Source organism: Lygodium microphyllum, chromosome 19 (genome assembly GCF_053477565.2).
Source record: "Lygodium microphyllum isolate KBCC chromosome 19, Lygodium_microphyllum_v1.1.10, whole genome shotgun sequence".
Taxonomy (NCBI): Eukaryota; Viridiplantae; Streptophyta; class Polypodiopsida; order Schizaeales; family Lygodiaceae; genus Lygodium; species Lygodium microphyllum.
In genome coordinates, this window is record NC_141153.1 from 34979411 (window position 1) to 34992234 (window position 12824).

Below are 12824 nucleotides of genomic sequence, written 5' to 3' on the forward strand. Positions count from 1 at the left end.
CCTATTGGATGCAAGTGGTTGTATAAGGTAAAACGTAAATCAGATGGATCATTGGAAAGATATAAGGCCAGGCTGGTTGCAAAAGGGTATGCGCAGCAGTATGGTCTTGATTATGAGGAGACTTTCAGCCTTGTAGCAAAGGTGTCTACAGTTAGAACTGTGATTGCTTTGGCAGCAGTTAGAGGCTGGAAACTATGGCAGATGGATGTAAAGAATGCATTTCTCAATGGAGAATTACAGGAAGAGGTTTACATGGAACAGCCTGAAGGCTATGTACATCCAGAATTTCCAGCACATGTATGTCGGCTGAAAAAGGCATTATATGGGTTGAAACAGGCACCCAGAGCATGGAATGCTCACATCAGCAGTTATTTACAGCAACATGGTTTCCAATTGGGAGATGCTGATCATAGTCTGTTTGCGAAGAAGATAGATAGTGGCTATGTTTTTCTAGTTGTCTATGTTGATGACTTAATCATTACAGGAGATGATGAAAATGGGATTGTAGAAATAAAGACATGTTTACAGGCTGAGTTTAAGGTTAAGGATCTTGGAGAGCTGAAATATTTTTTGGGGATTGAGGTTGTCTCTACACCTCGAGGCATATGGCTACTACAGAAGCAGTATGCTCATGACATGTTACAGAAATATGGTATGGCTGATTGCAAGCCTATGGATACGCCTTTGGAGCAGAATGTCAAGCTACAGATTGATGTTGGGACAGAGATTGAGAATGTTACTATGTACAGACAGATGGTAGGCAGCTTGATCTATCTCACGATCACTAGACCTGACTTGAGTTATGCTGTGGGGCTGATCAGTCAGTTCATGCAAAAGCCTCGCAAACCACACTTGGATGCAGTCAGAAGAATTCTGAGATATGTAAAGGGTACCACAGATCATGGGCTATTTTATGCATATGGGAAAACCCTTGACTTGATGGGGTACACTGATGTTGACTGGGTTGGTTGCACATATGACAGGAGGTCAACACATTGAGGTTCACTACCATTGAGGTTCACTACCATTTCATTAGGGAAATGGTTTTAGCAGATCAGATTGACTTGGAGCATGTGAAGACTGAAGACCAGGTAGCAGACATCTTTACCAAATCACTTGGTAAATATAAGTCTATTCACTTTAGACAGCTACTTGGAGTGATGCAGATGATTTGAGTTTTGTTTTTGAGCTTGAGGGGGAGTGTTAGAAATCAAGCTCACCGTCAGTGTGTCTTCATCTATGACCGACATCTATGACAGCTAGTGTGTACAGCTGCCTACATGTGACTACATTAAATAAGTCGGGTTAGTAGTCAGTCAATGACCTGACTAGAGTTAGTTAGTCTAGTCTATGTTTACACTAGGTCACTTTATCTTGTAGTGTGTGTGTGCTTTTCAGTATAGTGTGTGGAAATGAAGGAATGAGCTTGAGAGCCTGAAGGCTCATGGATATGGAGTTTTTCCCTTTCTCTCTCTCTACTCTTTGAACACTCTATTCCAAGATAAAGTGGAAAGATTGCAATCCAGAATGGACTTGTTATGGTCTACATTTGAGCAGTTTCAGGAATATGTTCCACCAGACCATTCTTTCTTTGTCCACTACCAATTACAGAAGTTGGTTTTCTACATGAAGCTTTCCACGATGGATTTATCTCTTCCAGAGGATGGATGGAGTGGGGCTTAGTCTGCTGAGTTGTTGATAGAGGTGGTCAGGATGGTGTTTGAAGATTCTGTCATGACAGATACCATGTTGATGTCATATATGTATCTACGAGGAGACTTGTTAATTCTAGATGAGATGGATATGGCTTGGTATGTGGGGGATGTGGTTCTACAAGCTGTTTTGTATGTCAACCATTTGGAGTTGCGCATAGCTGACATGTTTCAGAGTTACTCCTTCAAAGTGGCTGATTGTCATGATAATTCCTGTCATACCATGATTGATTCTGTGGTCCTGAATCAAAGACAAAACACAGCTCCTACCTATGCCCAGAGTACTAATCAACTGAGGATGGATCTCTTAGCTTATCTTTCAAAACATAATCCGTTTGATTCTACCTTCTTTGATGCCTATCATAGAAGATCTCTCTTAGGACCTTCTGTTCCTACCCTCCTATATTACCAACAAATGGCTCACCGATATGATATATATCTTTCCCTTTGTCAATCTAATTCCACAACCATTTTACCCCTTCTTTTCCAACCTTCATCTTTCCCTCAAATTCCCATTTTTACATACTGTTCCTTTATTGAGGATAGAGTATTTTTCCCTTCTCCGCCATGTCCTTCTCCATCCATTCATGTACCCTCCACATTTCCTATTTATCAGTTAACACCCTTCCTTAGTGATTCCCTACAAATTTTCTTCTTTAAATCATTCTTCCTTTTATGATTTTGCATATCCCTTACTTCATCCACTTTTCCTTATTCCACTTCCCTCTCCTAACACTTCTATATCTCAACCACCTCAGTTGGTTAGTGACTATGATGGGTTTGATAATCAGATTTCCAGAAGAAGGGGATGGAGTTCGAATGATTCCCTTACAGGACCTCAGATCAATTGGCTAGTAATTCCAGGAGAATGGATAGCTGTCAGTCAAGCTTATCAAAACTATATTCATTTTGCTCAGCAGTATTCACATTCTGCAGATCCTTCAGTGAGATTAACTGCTCACTTTGCTTGGTACTTGGCGTATATGCATAGGCACTCTCATAATGATTCCAAGCCTATTCCAAAGTTGTGCATGAATGTCAATGTGAGCATTGATTCCCAGCAGCTGGATATATTGTATTTTCATGCCCTTTGTTTGCCTAGCAGATACCTTGTCCTGTTGGAAAGGATGTGCTGTCTTTAGTTTTTTCAGAATCCTCCCAAAACATTTGTAGATGAATCCTTATATATGGATCGCTTCCGAAATCATCAATCTTTCAAGAGAGATCATCTTCATTGATACCTTTCCAATGTATGGTGGATGCTTTTTAATGAAAATCTCTCTTTTTGGAGGAGTCATTCAGATGGTTGTGTTGTGTGTAGTGTTTGTGTTGTGAGTTCATTTATGTAATACGAACGTGGTGGTTTCCTATTGGATTCAATTTTGTGTGAGCTACATTTTGGAGAATTGTGGTGATGAGGTCGTGGTTGCAAAGTTGAAGCTAATGAAGAAGAAGAAGAAGAATAAGAAGAAGAAAACTCTTATATCCTTTACAAATTTTGTTGTGATTTTCTAGTTTGATAAGCAGTGTTAATGTATAAAGGGTTTTCCTTTCGTTATATTTTTATATCAGATACAGGTGATAAGTTGGGGTCGTGGTGTGATGGATTGTTTTTGAAGCGATATTGAAGATCAAAGTTGCAATTTTAAATGAACTTATATTCCCTTTTTCCTGGGTCGCGAGGACGCTTCCTTATTAAGTGTGGGGATATGTTAAGTGTTGAAATGACTTGTTTTTTTGGCTGATTTTTGTTGTTTTTGAGAGTTGAATGGTTGATTTTATGAGATGATTGATTGGTTTGGAAGTGGTTTGAGAGTGTTTTGGATGATATTGATTGTGTTTTGGAAGTTTATGATGTTTATCAGTGGAGATATGAGGTTCTGTGATATTCTGATAGGTTCTGATTGGTTCTGTATACCTTCTGTATAGCTTTTGTTTTGTTCTGATTGTCTTCTGTAAGGAGGGATGGAGTATTGATTGATGAAGATTGAGATCTTGTAAAAGTTTATTGAATGATTTGTGAGAGTTTGGAATGGTTTGAGTATGAGTTATGTGGGATTGATGACCTTCTGTAACCTTCTGTAGGTCTTCTGTATAGCTTCTGTCTCTGTTCTGTTCTGTACTGTAGCTGTTCTGGTACTGTTCTGTGACTGTTCTGTATGCTTCTGTATGTGTTCTGTTGGATGAGAGTGTAGCTTGGGAAAGTTTTCTAGCCTTGGAAAGAGGTGAATACAAGTGCAAAAGAGCTAAAAGAAGTGAAAGAAGTAGCTACTGAAGACTCAAGTGAAGACTAGAGTGAAGTGACAGTAGTGAGCTATGAAAGGACACTATAGTGGCTTTGGTGACTCTTCATATCAGACATACCTCTTGGGAGGGGTATCCACGACCTGAGAAGGATTATTGAGAGTGATTTTTGAGAGATTGTAGTGAGGATATGAATTATTATTGATAGAGAAAGAGAGAGAGAGTCAAAGATAGCCAATTCTACTGAAACAGAGTGATTGTATATGAGAGATTGAGAGAGAAGACTATGAAGATATTGAAGATGAATACTATGTGATGTATTTCCATTCAAAGATGGTGTATTCCTTTGCTTTCTTTGTTCTATTGATGGATTTTGTGAAGATATTGAAGAATATGGTTGATTCTATCAAATCCGTGGGAGATCTACATGATGTTGCATGAAGATTTGTTGTGCCTGGTGTTCTTTTCTTCATTGTGATCATATGAAACATAATAAACAAGCTTGTTAATGTTACAAGATAGATTTTCTTGCAAGAGAATTCCCTTTTCCTTGGTGTTCCTCTTGGGCTCCAATCACCCTCTATTTAGGGTTTGATTGCAAATGTGTATATCAATTGTATCTTGGGTAGCTTTGAGATTTCTGTATTGGAACTCTTATACTCTCTTGAAAGTTTTGTTGTAGTCATCATGGAACAAAGCAATGACGTGGACAACGTTCCAGACATAGAGTATTTGACACCATTGAATGTAGTTGATTTAGTTGAATTAAAAAAAATGGCCACGACATCGTCTCTTCGATGCTTGCCTGCTTGGAGCCATTCGCATGGATACATGATATAGTTCTAATTGTATTTACATCAAGGTGTTGTGTGCTTTTTTTGGAGATAATTATTTGTATATGTTGTTGCAATCAAAATGCGGAGTCTAAAAGAGTTAGTAAAGTTAGTGTGTGAAAAATGAAAGAGGTGGCAAGGCAACAGGGGACATGTGTTGCTAAATCTACAAGAATAGCAAGGGTTCAAAGGAACATAAAGGCTGCTTCAAGCTCTTTGGACTTTAAACGTCTCAAGACCAAGACGAACTAGTTGATGGAATTGCAAATGAGAGTATGCACACGTGTTGATCATGCACTTGTGATTTACTGCGCAGAGCTACATGATAGGCTAAGGGTTTGTATAGTGTTGTATGTGAGACAAAGCACACCTAGAGGATTGATTGAGCAGCAATTTGCTTTTGCTATGAATTATAATTGCAATATTGGAAATAGCCAAAATCTAGGAAATCTTGTGATTAACAAGTCGCATGTCAATAATGCTCCAACCTTTACCCCTCAAAATGGAGGTTTTTGTTCCATTTTGCATGTTTTACCTGCAATGGATATTCATCCTGCAACTACAATATTACTATTTCAAGACTCGATTGTGCATTCCATGGGAAGTCTTTCTGAGATGTGTGAGTGATGTTTTGCTAAATTGTGGAGATGCGAGACTCAAGTGCAAGGATCAGTTTTGTTTGGTAAACATTGTTGTCAGAATGGAAAAGTAATGTTGCCACCGTTGCAACATCGATCGTAGCCATTGCATGATTTGTTGCATGGTATTGCATCCTCAAAGTAGAGTATTTAAGAATAATATATGGGCGTATAATAGTGCTCTTGCATTTGTGTCACTTGATGCCAATGTTAATGAGTTTTTGTCTGTTGTGGGGAATTCAAATACCTTTAGAGTGCATGGCTCCATTTATCATCATATAGGCCCTTTGCTTCCTAATGTGGCAATGATAGGAAAGGCCAAGATTTGCACAACTTTATGTTTATGATATTGAGCATGAGTTATCTAATCGATTGGGTGTTGTGCCTAATTTATTGCCAAATTTACTTAGGGAGCTTCAGTCTATGATGCATCAACACCTGAGATTTGCATGTTGCATGGTGGTCAATTGTTGCAACAATTTATTGTTGATGCTTATTGTAGTGTAGATCAATGTAGGTTGGCTTGGTTTTGTCAAAATCAATCATTTTTACACTCGAAATTTTATAAAGACTTCGTAGATATGATGGAATTGATGGATAATGGGCCAATACAGGTTATTGGTGCCTCTGTTGTGGTAAAAGGGTAGTTTTGCCATCTTCTTTTACTGGTCGGCCAAGGCACATGTATTAGTTGTATCAAGATGCCATGGCTATAATGTGGAGTAAGGGAAAATCAGATCTCTTTATAACAATGACATGTAATCCAAAGTGGTCAAAGATAACTAATGCTTTGTTGGCTGGACAGACTGCTTATGATCGTCCTGATTTGACCACTCAGATCTTTCATAAAAAACATGTTGTTATGATGCATACATTGTTAAAAATGAATTTTTATGGAAATGTTGCAGCCTATGTTAGTGTGATTGAGTTTCAAAAGTGAGGGTTACCATATTCTCATACTTTTTTGATTTTGGAGCACATTTTTAAGCCCTCCAAAGAATGCCATTATGATAGGTTTGTTTGTGTTGAATTCCCTAATAAAGTAGGATTTTCAGCTTTGTTTAAAACTGTCTCAAGGTGCAATGCCCATGGTCCTTGCGATGCGTTGAATCCCAAGAGCCCTTCAATGTCAATGTACTAAAATATTTCCTCGGAGGTTTGTGAATGTGACAACTATTGATAGCTTTGGCTATCCTATTTATAGAAGACGGGATGATGGAAACACAATCACAATAAAGGGTAATACTATTGATAATCGATGGATTGTTCCATACAATCCTTACTTAAGTAAGAAATACAATGCACATATAAATGTTGAGGTATGCTCAACAATGGTGGCAACCATTAAGTATTTGTATAAGTATACATACAAGGGACATGATCGTACAACCATAAAGTTTTCTGTTGGAAGCTTAGGGTTGAATGGTATGAGTGTCTATGAAGTAGATGAGATCAAGAGTTATTTAGATGCACGATATGTTTCTGCTTTAAAAGCATGTTGGAGAATATATGACTATGCATTGCACAATGAGAAGCTTGATATATAGTCATTGTAGGTGCACTTACTTGGTGAGAATTGTGTGGTGTTTTGAGATATGGACAATATATCAGATGTTATGCAAAATGAAGATATTAAGAAAACCACTCTTATAGAGTGGTTTGCATGCAATCGTATTCATGCAGAGGCTCGAGTTATTCGCTATCAAGACTTCCTGATGTATTGGGTGTGGAATGCACAACGAAAGGTGTGGATGAAGAGAAAGCGTGGAAATATATGTGGTCGAATATACTTTATGCCACCGACATGTGGTCAGCATTATTACTTGCGAATGCTCTTAACAGTGTCTCACGGATGTACGTCTTTTGAGGATTTGGATACTGTTGGCAATGTGATGTGCAATACTTTTAAGGAAGATTGCATTGTGAAGGGCATGTTAGAGGGTGATGAGTGTGCTATGTGCTTGGAAGAAGGTACCTTTGTGCAAATTGGTGCCCAATTATCTGCTTTGCTTGCTGGAATTTTGGCCTTTCGTGAGCCTGCTCAGCTTGGTGGTTTCTGGCACCAATGGTAGAGGATATTTTGTATAAATTATAGCTAGAGCATACGCATGTATCTTTTGCAATTCTACACCAAGAGGCATCAAACAAGGCTTTATTGCATCTTCAAGACCTTTTACAGTAGCATGGGCAAAGATTGTCTAGCTTTGATGGATTGCCAGAACCTCATCGAATGGATTCTCAATTGTGTGCTAACCCTCTTTTAGAAGATGAATATGCATATGACATATTGGAGCAACGTAGAGTTTTTCTTTCTATGGAGGCAATGTTGAATGACATATATAGATTTTCATATAATGCAATTATGGATGCTATTGGTGAAAACTCTCAGGATGTTTTTTTTTTTTGGGATGGTCCCAGTGGGTTTGGGAAGACATTTCTTTATAAGTGTTTGCTTGCTAGTATATGCAGTGATCATCATATAGCATTGGCAACAACATCATCTGGCCTTGCTACTTTGTTTCTACAGGGTGGTCGTACTGCTCACTCGAGGTTTAAAATTCCATTGGATCTAGGTAATCAATCCACTTCTTGTAATATTCCTGTTCAGAGCGATCTTGCTCAACTTTTGAGACGGTTGAGCCTTATTTTGTGGGATGAGACTGGGATCCCATGATGCACATGTATGCATTTGAGGCAGCTGAAAGAACTTTGAGGGTACTTGGAGGTGATTTTAGACAGATCCTACCTATTGTGATGAAGGGCTTCCATGAAGATATTATTAAAGCCACACTATGTTACTCTCATTTGTGGCAATGTATTAAGGTGCTAAGGTTGAATAGGAATATGCGGATGTCAACCATTGGTGATGTAATGGACAATGGGCTTACTGGTTGGATTCAAGGGATAGGGGATGGAGTGGTATTACAAAGAATTGTGATAAGTTACATATTCCATCTATCATGGTATTAAAAGGAAACTCTATTGAAACCTTGGTTGATAGTGTGTACAGTGAAGTATCCACTGTGAGAGACTTTGGAGCATATTTCAGAGAGCATGCTATGCTTGCACTGTGGAATATAGAGGTGGCTTCTTTGAATCATCATGCATTACAATTGGTGCGTGGAGAGGTTATACATTACTATAGTGCATATTCAATTGCAGAGATGGATGATAGCTCATTTTTGTACTATGTAGAGTATCTAAATACACTAGAACTTGGAGGTGGGTTTCCTCCCCATCTATTGCTGCTAAAGATGAATGCACATATTATTATGCTTAAGAACTTAAATCTGAGAAAAGGTTGTGTAATGGTACACGGTTGATATGTAAGGCATTCAATAGCAAGGTGATAGATGCTGATATAATAACATGAAGAAATGTAGGGGAATGAGTTTTCATTCCTAGGATCACTTTAAGTCCCAACACTTTGCAATTTCCATTTACTATGAAGGCGGAGGCAGTTTCCTATTCGATTAGCATTTGCTATGACGATCAATAAGTTGCAAGGCCATAGACTTTGTCCTGTTGTTGATCTTTACTTGAAGTCATCAGTATTTGCACAACGACAATTGTATGTTGCATTTTCAAGGGTGAAATCCTCATGTGGTGTGAGTCTTGCTGGATGAAAATGGGAGCATTGTGAATGTCACAGTGAACATTGTATAGAAGGATGTACTTTAGAAGATGCAATGAGGTGTATAACTTTTTTGCAAGGATGCATGCAGAGATGTGTTTTTTGGAGGGTGCAATGGTATGCTTGTTTTTTTGCAAGGATGTATCCATTGAAATTTGACAACTTTGTAGTCACTGCTTGGTTCATATGTGAAATGGCCTCTATGCCACATTCGGTTAGCATATACTCAGTAGTTTCCTACATTATATTTAAGTATTTGCTCAACTTTTGCAGATGCATATTCCAAGTTGGGGCTTTTATCTAGCTTCTGAGTATTAGAAGGAACTGCAGTGTATATTGCGCACGATAACAACACATGATATTATAAGAAGAACGCTTGCAAGGGTCATTGAGCATTTATATGATGATGTCAATATAGAGATTTTACTTCCAATTTTTATTAAGGTGATGCATTGTGGATATACTCAATGTTTTTGAGTGCATATGGGTGAAGCTAAATAGGATAAGAGGTTTCGATGATCTCACACTGTTAGAATACCAAGGGGATGGCTGATGTACGAATTTAAAGATCTCGGTTGCTTTGTGATGCTACATCAAGCTATGACAATGCCTAATGAGTGGTTTGCAAGTGTTAAGCCAGGTATAGTTATTCTAAAGTTAAGTAATCTTTGTCAATCATTAGATATATTTACGTTTACATTGTGGCTTTCTAAAATTTAGGTGCAAGAAAGAGAGGAAAGACTGTCATGTCCCCTGTACCATCGCTAAGGCAAGGAGTGGCAACAGGACTTGCTTCACCTAACCATGTTGTGTTGGAGAATAGAAAATTTCCCAGTGATTCCTTGAAGAAAAAAAGCTTTATTTTGGTTAGGCTCCATGTGAAAATTTTGCTTTTTTTAATCTACATTGGGGCCCTTTTTGTAACATTTGGATACAAATGCATAGGCACAATCAAGGAGTAGTGTTTTGTGGTTTGTTGATGCTTGACTTTGTGGTGCAAATTTATTGATGCAATCTCTGGAACAAACTTTGATTTCGGGCTCTACTTCACCTATGTATTATTAATACTGAGAGCTCATTTGTAATGCTTGGATACACTTGGACTTTGTAGTTGTGACATCCAAGGATAATATAGAGGTACTTCTAACTATTGTGTGAAGCAAGTATGGATACTAGTTTACAAGTTTGGTGCACGGTCATTGCACATATATACGAGTGTCTGTATACCTAGATACAAATGCATGTTTAGCCTTTTATACATGCATATACGAGAGAGAGGGAGAGAGAGAGAGTGTGTGTGTGTGAAAAGAGGGGGAAGAGATGTAAAGAGGGTGAGAGATAAAGGAGTTGAGGGTAGAGGAGAGGGATAAGAAAGGGGAGGGAGGGGGAGGGGTGAAAAAGGGGGTGGAAGGAAGAGATAGAGGTTGCAGAGGGAGAAGAGAGATGAAAAGAGAGGGAGGGAACGACGAGAGAGAGAGAGAGAGAGAGAGAGAGAGAGAGAGAGAGAGAGAGAGAGAGAGAGAGAGAGAGAGAGAGATGGGTAACAAATATATAAGAGAAGAGTCACAAAGAGAGGAGGGGGTGAAAAGGGGTAGGAAGGAGAGAGAGGGAGAGATGCAAAAAATAGTAAGAGAGATTCAAGATAGAGGGAAGATAGTGAGCAAGCATGTGATTTCTTACACTCAAGAATACAAAATATGCATTTTGTATGTCTTTTGTTTGTGGTTAGGTGCAATGTTATTTCTCATTGTAACATGCAAAGTAAGTATGGGCATAATAAAAGGTATTGTATTATAATAAAAGGTATTGTATACATATATGAGTCTCTATACACCTAAATGCAAATGCATGTCTATCCTTTTGTGCATGCATGAGAGAGAGAGAGAGAGAGAGAGAGAGAGAGAGAGAGAGAGAGAGAGAGAGAGAGAGAGAGAGAGAGAGAGAGATGCAAAAGTGGTGTGAGGGGTCATAAATAGAGGAGAGGGATAAACAAGGGGAGGGAGGGAGAGGTGGAAAGGAGGGAAGAGAGGAAGCGATGGGTGTTGTAGAGAGAGAAGAGAGATAAAAAGGGAAGAGGGAGAGAGAGGGAAGAAGGTGAGACAGAGAGAGGTAAGGATATGTGAGAAAATTCACACAGAGGAGAGGTGTGGAAAAGGGTGGGGGGAGAGAGAGATTGGCAACAAATAGTGAGATAGATTCAAAAAAGAGAGAAAATAGTGAGCACACATGTGACCTCTTACACTTGAGGACGCAAAAGAAGAATATTTGTTCATGTTAGGGTTGTGCAGTGGAAGTGAATTGTATGTTGTTTTTACACTCAAGGATGGCAAAGTTACTGTGTGATAGGGAAGCGAAGCTACGTGTGATAGCATGGCAACTTCGCTTCCTTATTGCTCCACTCTGCCGCGAAGTGGAACACTAGTTAAGACTTAAGTAGAGTTAGAACACACACACACACTCTCTCTCTCTCTCTCTGTCTCTCTCATCGTCTCTCTCTCTTAGTGGAATCTTAGTGCTTTAGGCATGGTTAGGGTTTGGATTTTTTAAAATCAAGTAGGAAGGAAGGGAGAACTTAGTGCAATGCTAGCATTTTTAGAAGGGGTAAGCTCTCTCTCTCTCTCTCTCTCTCTCTCTCTCTCTCTCTCTCTCTCTCTCTCTCTCTCTCTCTCTCTCTCTCTCTCTCTCTCTCTCTCTCTCACACACACACACACACACAAAGTTTAGAGGATTCACTTTTTTAGGGGATTACATCTCGAGTTATGGGGGTGACTTAAGGGACTAGGGTTCATCGGCCTAAGGTTTTGTAATATAGAATGTATCACAAACTAAAGAAGAGCTTCAAGTTTTAAATGTGTAAACAAAGTGATACAATGATGGTCCTATCCATGCATCACAAACTAAAGAAGAACTTTGTGTTTTGGATGTGTAAATAAAGTGATACAATGATGGTTCTATCCACCTATGCACTTCCATAATCAAACTTAGATGGCAATCTAAAAAAATCCTAGGTGAAGAGTTTAAATCTTGATGGATAAACTTTAACTATCAAATGGATGATCTAGGTTCTAAGAGGATCTCCTTTTTATAGCTCATGAAGGTGGTAGGTTGGCTTGATCCGCATTCCATATTAATCTTAGTAGTTGTTTGGGGAATATTCCCTTTACCACCTAATTATCACTCCCAATGTTTAGACATGTAGCAACCACAACATACATTAGGCTACCAAGTAGGACACATAAAGGTGCCTTAGTCATTTCAAGATTCTTCTAATCTAATTTGGGCTATCATCTTGAGTAAGTTTCAAATATGGAGAAAATTTAATACTGATAGCCTTCCCCCTCTCCATATTGAAACTCTTATCTTTCCAATGTATGATATTTGAGACTAGAAGAGAAGCCTCTTATCTCTATCTCTCATAATTACATGCCAAGAATGTGACTGCATTTTGCAATTCTTTCATGTCAAAGATTTCATCTAACCTTTGAAGATGCATGAGTAACTTCCCAACAATGAGCATGCCATCTATATAAAGGATCAAGACCATAAGGTTACTATCAATAGTCTTTCATGTGTTCAAGTAAGTAATCATTCTCACTCTTAGGCCAATTACACTCTAGGCAAAAGCCTATGCTTGGTCTCAAAATAGTCCATGCATTTATTTATACACTTAGCATGGAAAAGTCTATTAAAAAGGTGTGGTTGGCCCACTAGTAAGAGCTTAAGACTTGGAGCTTATAGGTCAGTGATTCAGGACCTATTAGAC